The sequence below is a fragment of the Pipistrellus hanaki genome (assembly GCF_964339955.1).
Source record: "Pipistrellus hanaki genome assembly, chromosome: 10".
Taxonomy (NCBI): domain Eukaryota; kingdom Metazoa; phylum Chordata; class Mammalia; order Chiroptera; family Vespertilionidae; genus Pipistrellus; species Pipistrellus hanaki.
The window spans coordinates 39,869,045-39,885,665 of NC_140512.1; the positions used below are offsets into that span (position 1 = coordinate 39,869,045).

At 37.6% G+C, this 16,621-nt stretch overlaps 1 protein-coding gene across 4 annotated transcripts in view; it reads right to left on the minus strand.

Annotated features, from left to right (window-relative positions):
* TMEM196 (transmembrane protein 196) overlaps positions 1-16,621 on the minus strand; it is a 165,840-nt gene that overhangs the window by 80,072 nt on the left and 69,147 nt on the right. For 3 of the 4 annotated variants that reach the window (XM_084897877.1, XM_084897876.1, XM_084897878.1), the window contains exons 2-3: positions 15,930-16,023; positions 7,032-7,116 (exon numbers count right to left, since the gene is read on the minus strand). The gene's annotated coding sequence lies outside the window, so the exon portion shown is untranslated. The remainder of the gene's footprint in view (positions 1-7,031; positions 7,117-15,929; positions 16,024-16,621) is intronic. The other variant, XM_084897879.1, reaches the window with a different exon arrangement.

Below are 16,621 nucleotides of genomic sequence, written 5' to 3' on the forward strand. Positions count from 1 at the left end.
ATAAAACAAAAAAAAGTATACTGAAAGAATATAGGTGTGAGATAGCAAAGGGGGAGGAGTATTTACTTTAGAATATATTGAATATAGTACAGTATTGGTTTTATGGAATATACAATCAATATTGATCTTGTTTACATTGGACAATCCAATGCTTGGTGTAAAAGAAAAAGTAGAGCTAGCTCGAGTGACTTGAAGGCATCTGATGATATGAAGATACTAAAGGTAAGCAAAGCATATATTTTCCCATGAATAGTATTACAGCTAAAGACAGGCATACATTGCGATAATGGGGTCAGCTATATAAACCACACTGGAGTACATCTCTACACCTCCTCACAAGGCTGGTTTTATTGGACTTGAAGGAACATAAAGAATAGCCTGAAATACAAACCAGGGTAAGGTAAGTAATAGCTTCTCCTTTTAGGAAAGTATCATTACCATGATCTTGGGAAAAGAGGATGCTTCTGGCTCTTTTATATTATGTAGCCTTATTCCTAGATGAATGAGTAGATACTCTTTATACCTTTTTTTTTAAGAAAATGTAATTTATTTTTAAAGCCCCTACTGCCAAGCTCTAGTTGCTAGACTGGAGAAATGGAAAGTAAAAAATGATCTGTGTTACTTGATAAATATGATTCAGCTCATGCCCATGGAAATGAAAATAAGTAGCCTGTTACTTTGACATTCATATTCTTATCAGAAAGTTTTCCAAATCTATGGCACGTGATGACAAAGCCGAGTTCCATTTCTGGCATGTGTGAGAATTCCTATAATTTTTTTTATATCCTACTATTTCAAAGAGGAAAAGCATTCCTTTTTTCAGAATTGCATTTTGGAGATAGATGAATATAAATTGTACATTTATGTTAAGATCAAGCCTACAATTATGGAGATTATTTTCCAATTGAGAATTCTAAGGCACAAGAAGATACAGATTTGGTTGAATGTTTTCCTTATGGAACATTAAGCTGTGTATTATTTGAAAATTTTACAACAAAAATGCTTTCATGTGTTACATGTTGATTTGTTTGATAAGCTACTGCAATAGACTAAATACAGCTTTGTCCTCTTTATAAGGTCCTAATTTTCAAGTATATTTCTTGTACTTGGCTTATTTTCACTGATGTAAGGAGTCTCAATTATAAAGGCCACAACTTGTTTAGAATGGTTCCTGGGATAAAATCATTTAGTGGTTTTTTTTTTTTTAAAGGTTTGAATTGATCTTCAAGCTGAATTACTAAAGGGTCCAAATTCTCTCTCTCTCTCTCTTTAATTTAATAAATCTTTTTTGTTCAGATTATTACAATTGTTCCTCTTCCCCCCCCCCCACCTCCACCCCCTTAGCTCCCCTCCACCGGGTTCGCACCTCACCCTCTGTCCTTACCTCACCCCCCGCTTCACACTGTCCTCATCCAAATTCTATCTTAGTGGCTCACCAAACATTGGAACTGCAAGGAGTTTTAACAAAATTAGTCTATTTCTCCGGAAATGATCCTCTCTGTGTTAGGATTAAAATTCTGAACTGCTGAGTTATTGACACAAGAGCAGTGCTAATTTTCTGACATCATCTAACTGGGCCTTGTGAATAAGTTAATAAGAGGATATATGTAACTGAGTACGTGTTTTGTGTGTGTGTCTAAATTCCATAACTTGAGAATTTAAAACAAAACAATTTTCCAATTATACAGATAAATATATTCCTTTACTTACTCCGTTTACTGTAGATACCTATATAATAAAAGGTGAACATTAAATTGTTCCCTCAGGAGTTTGACCAACTAGGAGTTCGACCACTTGCTATGAAGTGCGCTGACCACCAGGGAGTGGCACAAAATGAAGAAAGGCCCTGGCCAGCAGCTGGGGGAAGGAAGGCCCCAATTGGTCCTAATAGCTGGCCAGGCCTAGGGACCCTACCTATGCACAAATTTCACTTACAGGCCTCTAGTTAATAATATTTAACAATCCAACTACCCTTTAAAACATCAGTGTAATCCCTTCCTACTAGTATAGAGATTTCATCCAATCTTTTTAATAGTATAATCTCTTCGGTAGCATCATACTGAAAGCTTGAACAATGCAGTATTTAAGGAATTAAATAGAACCCCTCTGTGAAATCCTGTATGTAATTTGCAGTAGTAGTGTGGTTTAATCACTATATAATCTCCTCCTTAAGTAAATTGTTTCTAATCCTCAGGGCCACATTTCTAAATCTTTAGTAATGTACCTTTTGGAAAGGGATCCTTTATTCCTTATTTTATAGCTTTTCAAAAGCTTTTTCTCAAATAGATGATCTAGATAAAATAGAAAAGTTTAACATAAAAGTATTTTATTGTTATCCATCAGCTATGAGTCCACGCGTTTATCTTTCGTGTGATTTTAGTTTAAATTTTTTTTCACATTTTCAAATATGTAGTTACCTTTTGAGTTAAAGAAAATAATAAGCTTTGCCCAATTGGCGTGGTTCAGTGGTTTAAGTGTCACCCTATGAACCAGGAAGTCACGGTTCAATTCCATGTCAGTGCACATGCCTGGGTTGTAGGCTCAGTTCCCAATGTGGAGTGTGCAGGAGACACCTGATCAATGATACTCTCTCATTATTGATAATTCTATCTCTCTCTCTCACTTCCTTTCTGAAACACATATATATGCATATTTTAAAAACCTTGATTATAATAAGTCTCAAAGTTCAGCACTATTTTAAACCTCAATCAAGTGGAGTGCTTAGTTTAACTTTGCTGATTAATTATATGCTACCCTTTGGTTTCAAACCTTGTGATTAAGATTATCTATCAGATATTCTTTCTTATTATTGTAAGAAAAAAGGAATGTTAAACATACTATTTCTTAACTAATTAAGGACTTCACAGTGTCACTATGGGGTAGTTTTATAGTCACTCTCATGGTTTAACACTTCATATGTGTGGATGATGAAAATGCAAGAAAGACATAGTTAAACTTTCATTTCACCTCTAAAAGCATGTAATTATTTTATTAAGTAACTAGAGGCCTTTTGCATGAAATTTGTGCACTCGGAGTGTGGGGGGTGTCCGTCAGCCCGGATTGTAAGAGGGCATAGTCTAGGCAGAGGGACCCCACTGGTGCACAATCGGGGCTGGGGAGGGACACAGGAGGATGGTCAGCCAGGGAGGGATTGCAGAAGGGTTCCAGGGCATGTCTGGCCCATCTCACTCAGTCCTGATTGGCCAGACCCTGGCAACAAGCTAACTTACCAGTTAGAGCATCTGCCCCATGGTGATCAGTGCTCATCATAGAGAGCAGTTGAGTGGCCTTAGCATATCATTAGCATATTATGCTTTGATTGGTTGAATGGCCGACCAGATGACTAGACACTTAGCATATTAGGCTTTTATTATATAGGATTTTTATGTGAGCTTGTTCCTTTTTATTTATACTTATCCCCTTGACCTAAAATTAAAGCTAAAAAGCATTTCAGGGAAGCTCACAGGTCACTGGGTTTGAGTATATTGGCATATATAGCTGCAAACAAAATAAGTTCATATGTATATGCCTACAGTTCCAGAGTAAATACATATTTAGACTGAAAAGAAAATGTCTGTTCATTTTCTGCTGAATGTTATCTTAATATTCCTTTGGTTTTCTAGGTTAGAAATATTAATGAGATTTATTGACCTATTTCCACATTATCTTTTAACTCTATTAAGATTCATTACCCTGCAGGTAGTTTTAGCAATAGTTTCCATATTTCAAGCTTGCTCTGAAATTATTAAAAATTTAACAGCTAGATGCTTAATTTTGAATGTTCAGAGTCCTGTCTTGTACGAAAAAGACTCAATGAGAAGTTAGCTTATTACATACATTAACAGGTGAGGGGAAATCCATATGCAAAAATACCTGACTTTTGCACAATACATAGCTCCTAGAAGCACACATTTTCTAAAAGAGAAAACAACACAAGTAACAGTGTCAGCCGAGTACAGCATCTGACTGTCACTGCAGAACTTTTTAATATTGTACCTACTGCTGTAATTGGAAGTGAGAACTATCAGGCTGCAGAATTTTCCTCCTGACAGATGCCTTTTTTGACAACCATGTTCATTCTACCTGAACTACATACTTTTGCTTCTGTTGCTACAATCCTCCCAAATAGCTTTCAAACATTTCAACTGTCATTGGGCCTTAAAAATGACAGTTTAAAATATTTTGAGGGGGAAAAAAAAAATAGCACCATGGTTTTTTGTTGCTGTTTTCTTTTAGAACATAAAGTATTATTTTTGGAGTCATTTAGGGTTGATGGTTCCAGGATATTTTTGGCATACTTTCAGAGACTTGCAGTTCTTTTTAATCAATTACTCCTCCAATTATGCAGCATCCTCATTACAAGATCATGACGTGAGAAAGCAATTTGATCCTAGTAGAATCTAAAGATCCAAAATAGGAAACTCTGTACTTAGTAAATAAAAGATTAGTGTCAAGCTAGGTTTCATGCATTGGGAGTACACATTTCAAGCTTTTTACAAATGAAATGATAGACATAAGAATATAAAATCAGTTTCCTTTCTGAGTTGAGTCTTTTAGTTATTATGTACCCAATCAGTTTACATATTATTAAATGCATGCCTTTCAAAAGAGCAATGCCTTGAAAGAATACTATATGTTGTGCATACAGTGAGGCTATGAAAGTCAATCAAAAGAGTGAATCCTAGGCTTCATTAATATTATAACATGTCCAGCTGTTCTTTCAGGGCAGAAAAAGGAAGAAGTAAAATCAACATACAACAAATTTGAAGTTGGAATTGATGAAAAAAATTGAAATTGGAATTGATGTGTGGTTTTCAAGTTAGGATTTTAATTTCATTTAACATTCAATTTTTCCCTTTCCCATGTCCTCAGTCACTGATTATATGAAATGAAAGAATAAATATAATATTTTAAAATTCAGAAGGCCATTAATTTAGAAGGCCTGAAATTATGAATATAAAATCCTATCTAATAAAGAGGAATATGCTAATTGACCATCACTCTGCCAGAAAGATGGCTGCACCCACAGCTGAGGCCAAGTTCCCATAAGGAGCCTTAATGAGCAATCAGCAGGGGCCTGAGGCTACGGCCTCCCCCACCTCCGTGGGGTTTGACAGGGAACCTCAGGCCTGCCCCCACCCAGCGGGGCTTGACAAGGGACCACAAGGTGCACCCCAGTGCTAGATTGGGGGAACTCAGGCTGTGCCCCTGCCCATAGGGCTTGAAGGGGGACCTGAAGCTTCCTCCCCCCCCCCCCCCCCGCCACCTGGAGGAGTTGACAGGGGACCTCAGGCTATGCCCCCACCTGGCAGGGCTTGTTGGAGGATCTTAGGCATGCACCCCGGTCTGGGCTGGGGAACCTCAGGCCATGCCCCCCATCCTGGTGCTGAGCCAGGGGCCCTGAGGCTATGCTCCCGGCCTGGCAGGGCTTGACAAGGGGCTGGCAGGTCTGGATCTAGCCCAATTGGGGAGGGGAGGGCAGCCAGGTCTGGGTCTCATGTGATTTTGAGGTGCATGTGGGTGGGTGAGTGGGGAATTGATTCTGGGTCCCATGGTGTGCCCCAGACTCTGACAGGAGCAAGGTTTTCAAATACATTTTACTAATTTTCTTTCATCTCCAGTACTTCTATTATAGAGAAAGGACAAATAGCAATATTAAATTATTTCCTCTAATTAACCCCCTTTTAATGTGCATGAATTTTGTGCACTGGGTCACTAGTTAATAATAAGGATGCTTACTATTTAAATATCATTGGTATGGATTAGTAAATGCTAGTATATAAATTAAATACAAATTATAAACCTTTTTTTTAAAAGAAAGGGCTGATATAATCTTTCATTATGTTTTTAAGATGAATATTTGCTGTGAATGGCCCTGAACTGGTATAATTACTTTTCTATATCGGACACTAGTAATTCAGAATGTTTTAGCTATCACATTTGGACCTCAGAAGGTAGCAGGAGTAGAGTTACTGATGTTTTATTTTTTATTTTTTTCTTTGCTGATTAAGGTATTTCATATGTGTCCTTATACACACCCTTACCCTCTCAAACCCCACCCCCTTCATGCTCTCACCCCCAGGGGTCTGTGTCCATTGGTTAGGCTTATATGCATGCATACAAGTCCTTTGGTTGATCTCTCCCCCTTGCCCTCATCCTCCCCTACCTTCCCTCTGAGGTTTGATGGTCTGATCGGTGCTTCTCTGTGTTTTATTTAGAGCTCTCTGCAGGAACCCATCCCCTGGGATCTGTTGAATTGCTGTAATCCTGAACCATCTCAAATATAATGCTGTATGTAAAGGCCAATAATAGAAACTACAGAAGGACCAGATAGCTAGCAAAAGAATTATAAAGCTTTGACCCCCTTTAAAAGGGAATTTGGTTGGATTGTAGTGTGATAGGAAGAACAACATTGAAATGACACTGGAGAGTATGTTGCAATATCAATGCTCTAAAAATCTTTTCTTGCCTTTTCCTCATGGAATGGAAATTACCATGTGATCATTGAAAGCCCTTAAGAGTCTTCAAACGTACTTGTCCCTCTCTAGCCCATAATTTCATAGAAGTCCAGGCAGCCATGACTACATGGGAGATGACTCAGACAAGTAGAAGAAAATAGTTAGAGACAGAAATGGTGAGCAATTATTGCAGGATGCCATGGAGTCAGATAATCTTGACCCCACCTAACACTGTGGGGATTGCCCAGTCCTGGAAGAGGCATGCCCATCTTCTCAGGGACATTACCTGAACATGAGGCAGGTACACTAGCCAGAGATGAGGTTCTTCAGTCGGGCATCACAAATATTTCTCTTACTTCTCAACTGTTCACACTAGGTACTCCCTCTCTATGACTCACAAGCAAAACAAACCAGCAAAACTAGAGAAAGAACACATTTTCCTAAGACCTAACAGAGAGCCAGGTAACATCTAACAGGTACTTACATGACAGTAACACAATTGCAGACTGTTTTTTGTGAGGATTAAGAAATGAATGGAGAAAAAAAAGATTGAATCTGTTATTTTTAACTGACCTGACCCAATTGGCTGTTCAACTATTGGTAGCTGCTGGAGATCAGCGTTGTGTGGGTACTCTATGGTGTCGGGTTGTCAGGTGGTCTGTGAAAATGAAAAGTAGGTTTAGACCAAATCTGCCACATGAACCACATTAATCAATAGGAAGATACAAACACAGTCATCCATGCTCTTGCAAAATTGGGGGTGAATGCATTCGTTGTCTTCAGGTACACCAAAGAGGATCTTGCCTGAGAAATTCATTCAAAGTTGATTACAAACACATCTGACAGTAGAATCAGCCTAGCTTATTGTTGAGCTTATCTGTACAGTCCTCTTTGTTATACAGACTCTGGGCCATGCAGACTTTGGATGTCATGTGTTACTCCAAAGGTTTCAGCACCTGGGCTGGACTAGATGATTACATATTGTTCATCAGAAATGTGTTGCCATGTGAACCACATATCTTGAGTGTCATTAAAATTCACCAAACTAATTTCCAACAACCTTTAAGGTGATGTTCCTTCTGGTGTACATTTAATTATGTTATTTTAACCCCTTACTGATAAAGCCATGCACTTAGTGGCTTCAAACATGTGCCTTAGGTGTGAACTAAAAGTTAACACAACACTTTTTTGCCACTGTATTTTGAAATAAATTACCAATATATTACTTATACAAATTTACATAATACAAAAAAGGGAAACTTATTCTGAGTAATTAAATGGCATACATTCAAAGAATGGAGAAAATTAATAATATACAACCTGGGGTATCAGGGAGACTTAAAGGTAAAATAAATCTATCAAGGATAATAGTCTGAGATTAAGAAATAGTGTCTCCAATGAAAAACAAAATTATCAAATTTAAATGTGCAATGGAAACCTTGAAAAACTGATAAGACCTTATAGAAAATCAAGCCAACAAATTAAAGGGCAGTTATAAGAAATCTCCCAGAACATAGCATAAATGGGGAAAGAGATACATTTTAAAAAAGGGGGGAGGGAGAAGAAAAGACATAGAGGATCCATGTGACATGAATTCCAGAATAGAACAGTGTAGTTTCTAATATTCAGGGTATCCCCAATTGCCCATTGAATATTTATTCAACAATTATTCATGCTTATAATTAAACTCAAGAAGTTTAATTTCAATGCAGAATTTGAATGATTGTCACTCTAGATTAATATTGTCCAATGTTAGCCACATCCCACAATTGGCTATTGAGCACTTGAAATACTATGTCAAGTTCAAACTGAGATGTGTCATAAATGTGAAATTCACAGTGATTTTGAAGACTAAGAATTAAAGATATGAAATATGTAATTACTAACGCTAACAGTTATTACATGTTGAAATAATTATATGTTTGATATATAGAGTTAAATATTACTAAAATTTATCCATCTGTTCCTTTTACTTTCTTTCAACATATTAGAAAATATTTTTATTGGACAGTGCTGCTCTAGACGATACTAATTTGCCTTGGAGACATTCTGTTGCTCTTACTTAGAATTATTTTCAAAGACTTGGGGCACATTTCTGGAAAAACTTTAGGAGCAAATCTCATTTGAATGTACACTGGATCTTGGAAAATAATCAAAAATCATTTCAAACTAAACCTGTTAAGTGAGGTGGTGATAAAACTGAATAACACACTAGGGGTCAAAAACAAAATTCAAAACTAAATCTGATTTGGGGTGACTCATAAATTGGATTGTAATACATCTCTTCAGACCTTTAATTTCCTTTTCTATAAAATGAAAAGTTTCTACTAACCTATTTTGAAGGCTCCTTTAGCTCTCTTAGTAATTTCATAAATAATTTCACATTAGCCTTAATGGTATAAGATTGTGGAATTGGTTTTAGAATCCACTAAAATACTGAAAGAATTATTTTAGCCATGTCTAGATCCATTGATGGCATCATTCTCCACTGAGAGTAGAGACTTTAACCAGTGTAATACAAGCCCATTACAGCAAGCATTTTCTATTATTCTTTCTCTCCTCTCATGTGTTTGAGTTCACTAGACCTTTTCTTTGTAAAATAAAGAAATAAATGTGTAAAGGTTTATTTATACTCAAACACTATACTTATTCATCCCTATAATGACCCTTTAGGTTTCACAAAATAGTTTTGTTTTGTTTTTTTAAATATTTTTACTCATAGAAGGTATTTGTTTGCATTTGATTTATTGAGTCTATATAGTTATACTCTTATTTGTCTTACATTTTGCTAATTATTTCTTTGATGAGTTTAAGTCTAAACATTTCAACACGAACTGAAGGTAATAAAATCACTTTAATGGGTATTTAGAGAAAAGTATTTCAAAGCGAGGTGAGTGGATTTATAAATGTAATAAACCTTTTGGTCTTTTTCCATGTGGTTCTGGCAGAGTAGGCAATAGGAAAATAAATAAAATTCTTTCACTGCAAATGTATCTGTTATGTCTCTGGGCAGGAATGTGCTTTTTAATGAAATACTGAATGTGCATATGCTGTTCTAGTCAAATAACCTAAGGGTAAAAATACATATTCGGTCGTAACCTCAAATGCTCTGAAGTTTTCCCCTGCATTTTAGATGAATTCTACTAAATCATATTTTTTTTTCAAGGACTCTGGGGAAAATGTTGTATTCTTCAGATTCTCTGTGTGTAATTTGTGTTTTGGGCTAGTGTAAGCTAGTTTCATATGGCTGCTAATAGATAACATGAAATCAGTCCACATTGAACTATAATGATCAAAGCCATTTGTCAATGAATTAATTCATTAACCATCACATATATGTACATTTACTTCTGGATACAGTAATAGGTATTGTGTCTGTGGTCTGAAATTCTCGAATCCTGAAAAATCTATTTCAGTTCTATCTTTGAGTGATGATTAAATACCTTGGGAAAGCAATTCTTAGCATACAGTAGGGGATTACAAAGTATATGCTGAGAGAATGAAAGGTTGAACCATGTTGCAATAATAAAAAAAAAAAAAAGCATATATTTATTAAGGGCCTGTTCTGTGTAAGACACTGCGTAAGAACATGATGTAATTTAATATTCATAACAACTCTGTAAGTTATGTATTACCCCAATTGGATAGATGAGAATAGGAGGCTCAGAGAAGCTGGGTGATTGATTTTGCTACACAGCTAATAAATTTTGATGCTGGGATTTGGACCTAGATCCAAAGAACTACAAGGATTATCCTATGAGGCCACCTGACATTGTCATCCTGAAACTATGGTGTTCTGACCCTGTGGCTCTGCGTCAAGACATACCCAGTTGTGGTCCAGCTTGCTGTTGATCAACTATAAGCATGAAGGGGTGAGAATGGAATGTGATCACCAGAATTGGGCAGACAGTGAAGAACTGAGCAGACCAAGTTCAGTACCTCAGCCAGACCATGGTATCCAGTGTTAATTGTCATAAAATGATGACACTGATTTCACTGTACAGCTTGCATCATTGAGCATGCACAGGAAATTTACTTTTCTGTTGCTGCTGTAACAAAATACCACAAACTTGGTATTACCTACCTACTATCTTACAGTTCTTTAGGTTACAAATCATGTGGTGAAAGGGTCAACAGAGCTTCATTTCTTTCTGGAGTCTCTTGGGGAGAATTCCTTTCTCTGAGCCTCTAGTTTCCAGAGGCTATCAGCATTCCCTGGCAGTGGCCCTTTCTTTATCTTCAAAGCCAGCAGTGGGCTGAGTCATATCATATTCTGACCTTGTTTTCCATTGTCACATGTCTTTCCCTACTTTCTTTTGTTTCCTTTCTCCAGTTTTTTTTTTTTTTAATGTTTTTTATTGATTTTTTAGGGAGAGGGAGAGAGAGAGAGAGAGAGAGAAACATTGATGAGAGAGTAACATTGACCAATTGCCAGCTGCACGCCCCCTATTGGAGATCAAGCCTGTAACCTGGGCATGTGCCCTGACCAGGAATCCAACCAGCGACCTCTTGGTGATAGGATGATGCTCAACTAACTGAGCCACACCAGCCGGGCTCCTTTCTCCATCTTTAAAGTCCCTCGAGATTACATTGGGCTCATATGGATAATCCAGTGTAATTTCCCCATCTTTAGATCCAAAACTTAATCACATCTCCAGAGTCATTTCTGACATAAGGTAAGGTAACATTTTCACAGATGCCGGGGATTAGAACTTGAATATCTTTGGGGGATCGTTATTTTACCTAACATATATACTAGATCTAGTGTCAGTAGCCTTCACGATCAGTATTCACTCTCAGTAACAGTATTCACTATTACCATTCAGTAGCCTTCATTATGTCTTATGTTTCTTGAATTTATAAACTTTTCTAAGCCTGGTTAGCTGAGAAACCAATAGAGATTCTGAGATTGTGGGGAAGCATCCCTAGGATCAATAGCAGTTAATGAAAGAAGACAGGATATGAGATACTAGTATTGAACTGTAATGTAATCATAGCAAAGGTCTTGGCCAATCCCTTGGGGTGGCCTTGAGAGTTATATTTCCTGGAGGCACGGAGCTTGAGCCTTGGAACCCTGCATCAAATAGCCATTGGATACAGGCTGCCTCTCCAATCATCCCCCAATGGGTGTGGCCATGGATCCCATCAAAGGGACTCCACTGAGACCCTCAATGAGCCATGTTTCCCATCACCTGGGAAATGAGTGTCTCCATCCTGAAAGGATACAGCATGGGATTCACAACACAGACTTCTATGCCACTATTCATTGCAGGAAAGCCCAGGAGGAAATACTTCAAGTTAAACATCTTCATTAAAGAGCAGTAGGACTCATTCTCCAGAAATTAACTTCATTTCTTGTTCTTTCTTGGCATCATCTATTCCCATGGGCACACCATTTATGATTTTTCCTTTGGTTCCTTTTTACCTTGCTGCAAAGTGACACCTGAAACAAAACGATGTTCCTTACCAGTGCTAACATGTTTAATCAGATAAAGTAATTAGTAGGGATAGATGAACACTTTACCAAAACAACAAGAACACCAAATATGAGTTGCAATGCTGCAATTACTCATCTGTATTTAAGTTATGAAAATGTGTTATCCTTTCCCCATTCTGCACTGTTCTTTGAATAACAAAGGGAAAATATTTTTTTAAATTTTTAAATATATTTTATTTATTTTTCACAGAGAGGAAGGGAGAGGGATAGAAAGCTAGAAACATCAATGAGAGAGAAACATCGACCAGCTGCCTCCTGCACACCCCCCACCAGGGATATGCCCACAACCAATGTACATGCCCTTGACTGGAATCAAACCTGGGCCCTTTCAGTCTGCAGACCGATGCTCTGAGTCTATCCACTGAGCCAAACCAGTTTCGGCAAAGGGAAAATATTTTAAATGCTATGCATTACCTCGGGTTCCTTATTTAATTCTACCAAATGCCTCCTTTCTCTAAGGAAAAAAAAAAAAGGAATGGATAATAATTTTCTCTCATACAATTGGCAGAGGGAAATGATCTCACCCTGCTTTGCCTAGCTATATGTAGTGAAGAGCTCCAGGAAAGAGCTGCATAGAATAGGAATAAAGAGGGTCAGGGGGTTGACATCCATTGTGACTCATTTCCAAAAAAGGGAAAAATGCTACTAAGTAGTTCCATCACTTGGGAATCTGAGAAAAATTAGTCCCAGGGCTCTGTTTCTCAGAAGCATATCTGCACCAACAGTCCTGGAGCCCCTGGGCAGTTTTAGGTCATTTTTATATCTTCCACACAAAGCGGGTAATCAGGTAGAAAATGCACTAAGCAAACTGCATGTCAGAAGAAATAAAAACAATCAAAGACTTCTCATGCTTGAGGTTCACAAGGAAGTTAAACATTCTTGACATCTTAGGTAATCAATGATTCAGTGATGATAAAACTTTTGGAGGGGGTGCTGAGAAGAAACAAATTATTTTTAATCTCTTTACTGCTTGCAAAGAAAGATATTTTTTTCACTTAGTTTTATTCTCTGATGGATAAGTATTATGCTGAAAACCATAGCAACTAGACATTAAAGCATATAACTGGGTACCGTAGGCCTTCCATTACCTGTGGGCTCTGCATCAGATTAAACTGCAGATTTTATGTATCTGCAAAATTTATGTATCAGATTGAAAACAGTAATTTTGATACACAGTTGGGAACCCATTGATGTGGCAGACCAACTGTATATATTTTTCTCAGCCTTTGTAGAAGGGTCCTGGGCTTCCTTAGGATTTGGGTGTCTGCAGGGAACCGGGAAGCAATCCCCTGCGGATACAGAGGGAGGACTCTATTATTGATAGTTTCCTTGGGCCTTGGGAACTAAGTATCTCAGAATTAGAGGGTTTAAAACCATGGAAATGTATTTTCTCACAGTTCTAAAAGATAGGAATCCAAAATCAAAATGTCAGCAGGGTTGGTTTCCTCTAAAAGCTCTGGAAGAGACTCTGTTCCATGCCTCTCTCCCAGTTCTGGGGATTCTTGGTATATAGATGCATCAGTCATCTCTGCATCCGTCTTCACTTGAGTCCCTGTGAACTTTTCATGTACCCCCTCATGAGTTTGTGTGTCCATATTTCCCTCATCTTGTAAGGGCACCAATCATATGGCTCAGGGTGCAACCTAAAACCCTCATGTTGCCTTAATAATATCTACAAGGACCCCATTTCCATATACGACCCCATTCACAGGTACTAGGAGTTAGGGCAGCAGCATGTCTTTTTTGGGGGAAGATAATTTAACCCACAACAAAAGGAAAAATTTGACTAGAAGAGTCAAAGGTGTAGAGGAGAGGAGAGATTTCAGTCCACTGAGGGGAAGTAAGTGTTCTAGGTACAGCTTTGCTCCTTACACATGGTGAGGAGTGCAGACCAGCAGAGCTGGTGAGGCCTGAGGACTTACTGGCAAGGCGGAATCTCGGGCCTTACCTCAGAATTACTGAATCAGAATTTGAATTATCAAAATTCGCCAGCTATTCAAACACACATTTTTGATTTAAGAAGTAAGCTTTAAGCCTCACAGTTTAGAACTTTATTAGGTACATAATTCTATTAACCAATGCCACAAGCACATGCTTAATGATTTTTCCTGTCCTTTTTAGTTGCAAAATGACACAAAATAAAATGGTGCCTCTCACCAATGCCTGTATGTTCAAGTAGGTAAAGTATTTAATTATAGGAAGACACTTTACTAAAATGACACAGCAAACACCACTTTAAATCCTGAATAAATAAAATAAAAATGGTAGTGGCAAACAATAGTTTATTTCTCCCCTCTTCTTTTTAGCATATCTGAACTCCATCTGTAAAATATAGTTTATGGCATCTTACAATGCTGTCATTACCTGCACATACATGAACCTGGTCAAAGCCATTCATATAGATGCCATTTTAAAATAATTATTGGCACTGTCAGCACCACATATGTTGAATTTAATTGATATTTTTAAGGTCAAGAAAAAAGAGTATACCCAGTCACGTATCATTGAAACAGAACATGATTAATACTCAGCAAGTCACAGACACAGAACAAGAGGATATCAATTTGTATCAATGAACAAAATACAAATTATGGAAATAATCACAATTCCATAATTTTTTCTTTATGAAAACAAAATTTTAAAAAATTAGAGGCTAGATTAGTGGCATTGTAACCTTAACATTAGATTAAGCTGTTCTCAGATCACGGTTAATAAAACGGCATCTAAAAAATCTTCTCATTAGACCTTAAAATATTTTTCTTCTTCTTCCTAGTTGCTTACTAGAGTCTTTGCCTCTACATAAATAGAAGTAATTTTACATGCCTGGGATATATGTGTGTGTGTGTGTGTGTGTGTGTGTGTCTGTGTGTGTGTGTATATATATACATACTAAATATATATATACCCATATATATATGAGTATATATATACTAACTATATATATACTAACTATATATATATATATATATATATATATATATATATATATATTTAACTAATCCATCCATAATTGTTTCCTGTTAAGAATACTGAACACTAAGAATGGATGCCAAAGGAAAATAACAGTGCTAGTGTGTTCAAACGGCCATGATTTAGCCACAGACTGCAAATGTGTACAACACCTCCAGAGGATTAAATGCACTTGTAGAGCAAAGCTTTTGTATTATATTTAATTTCAAAAAGTTGAAGTTAAGGGCCTGGTTCACTATAGATTTATATATATTACACATTTTTACATATTGGAAAGACATTCAATTATTAATCAGAACTTTGCTTTTTAAGGCATAATTTGTTGGTAGAAACATAAATTAGGTAAAATATTATATATTTCTAACATTTGTATGGTGATTTTTAAAAAATATATTTTATTGATTTTTTACAGAGAGGAAGGGAGAGAGATAGAGCCAGAAATGTCGATGAGAGAGAAACATCGACCAGCTGCCTCTTGCACACCCCCTACCGGGGATGTGCCCACAACCAATGTACATGCCCTTGACCGGAATCGAACCCGGGATCTTTCAGTCCGCAGACGGACGCTCTACCACTGAGCCAAACTGGCTTCGGCTGTATGGTGATTTTTTACAAAATGTATCCCTTAATCTCTCTCTCTCTCTCTCTCTCTCTCTCTCTCTCTCCCTTCCTCCCTCCCTCCCTCCCTCTCTCTCTCTCTCTCTCTCTCTCTCTCTCTCTCTCTCTCTCTCTCCTAATCCTAAACTGAGGATACTTTTCCATTGATTTTTTTTTGGGGGGAGAGTGGAAGAGAGAGGAAAAGACAAAGAGAGACATTGATGTGAGAGCAACACATTCAGGCCAGGTTGGAGCCTACAACCTAGGTATGTGCCCTTGACTGGAATTGAACCCAGGATCCTTTGGTCCGCAGGCTGACACTCTATCCATTGAGCCATACCAGCTAGGGCCCCTTAGATATAATTTTTATTAGGAATTTTTAAAGACAGAAAATGTCTTACACCCACCTGAGAGTTTAGAACTAGGAAAACTTGAATTTTGCTCCTGGATATAATGAACTTGGGTACATTTTTTAACTTCCATGTGTACCAACATCTTCACCTGCAAAATGGGAATAATAATAACTACTCTGTAGAATGGTAAGATATATATGTATATTGACAGAGCCCCTAGATTTCAATAAACAGTAGCTATTTTTGTATTACTGTTCAAGTTACAATATAAAATTTTTATGCCCTAAAGTACATATACATTTATTTTTATTTGTCAATCTATAATAATAAAAGCAATCTATAATAATAAAAGCATAATATGCTAGTTAGATCAGACGTCCTTCATCCAGGATGTCCTTCCTTCCAGACAAAACAGCAATGGATGGGGGCCGTGGCAGAGGCAGCAGAGGCCCCCAGCCATGATAGCAGCAGGGAGGGGTGAATTTTGTGCATTGGGCCTCTAGTCCTATCTAATAAAATAATATGTAAATTGACCATCACTCCAACACACAGGATAGCTGCCCCCATGTGATCAAATATAGCAGCCCCATGTGGACACAATATGACTGCCACAAGATGGCCAGCAGGGAAGGATAGTTGGGAGGGATCAGGACAGCAGGGGAGGGCAGTTGGGGATGATTGGGCCTGCAGGGAAGGGCAGTAGGGCGGTATCCAGGCCTGCAGGAGAGAGTAGTTAGGGGGGGGGC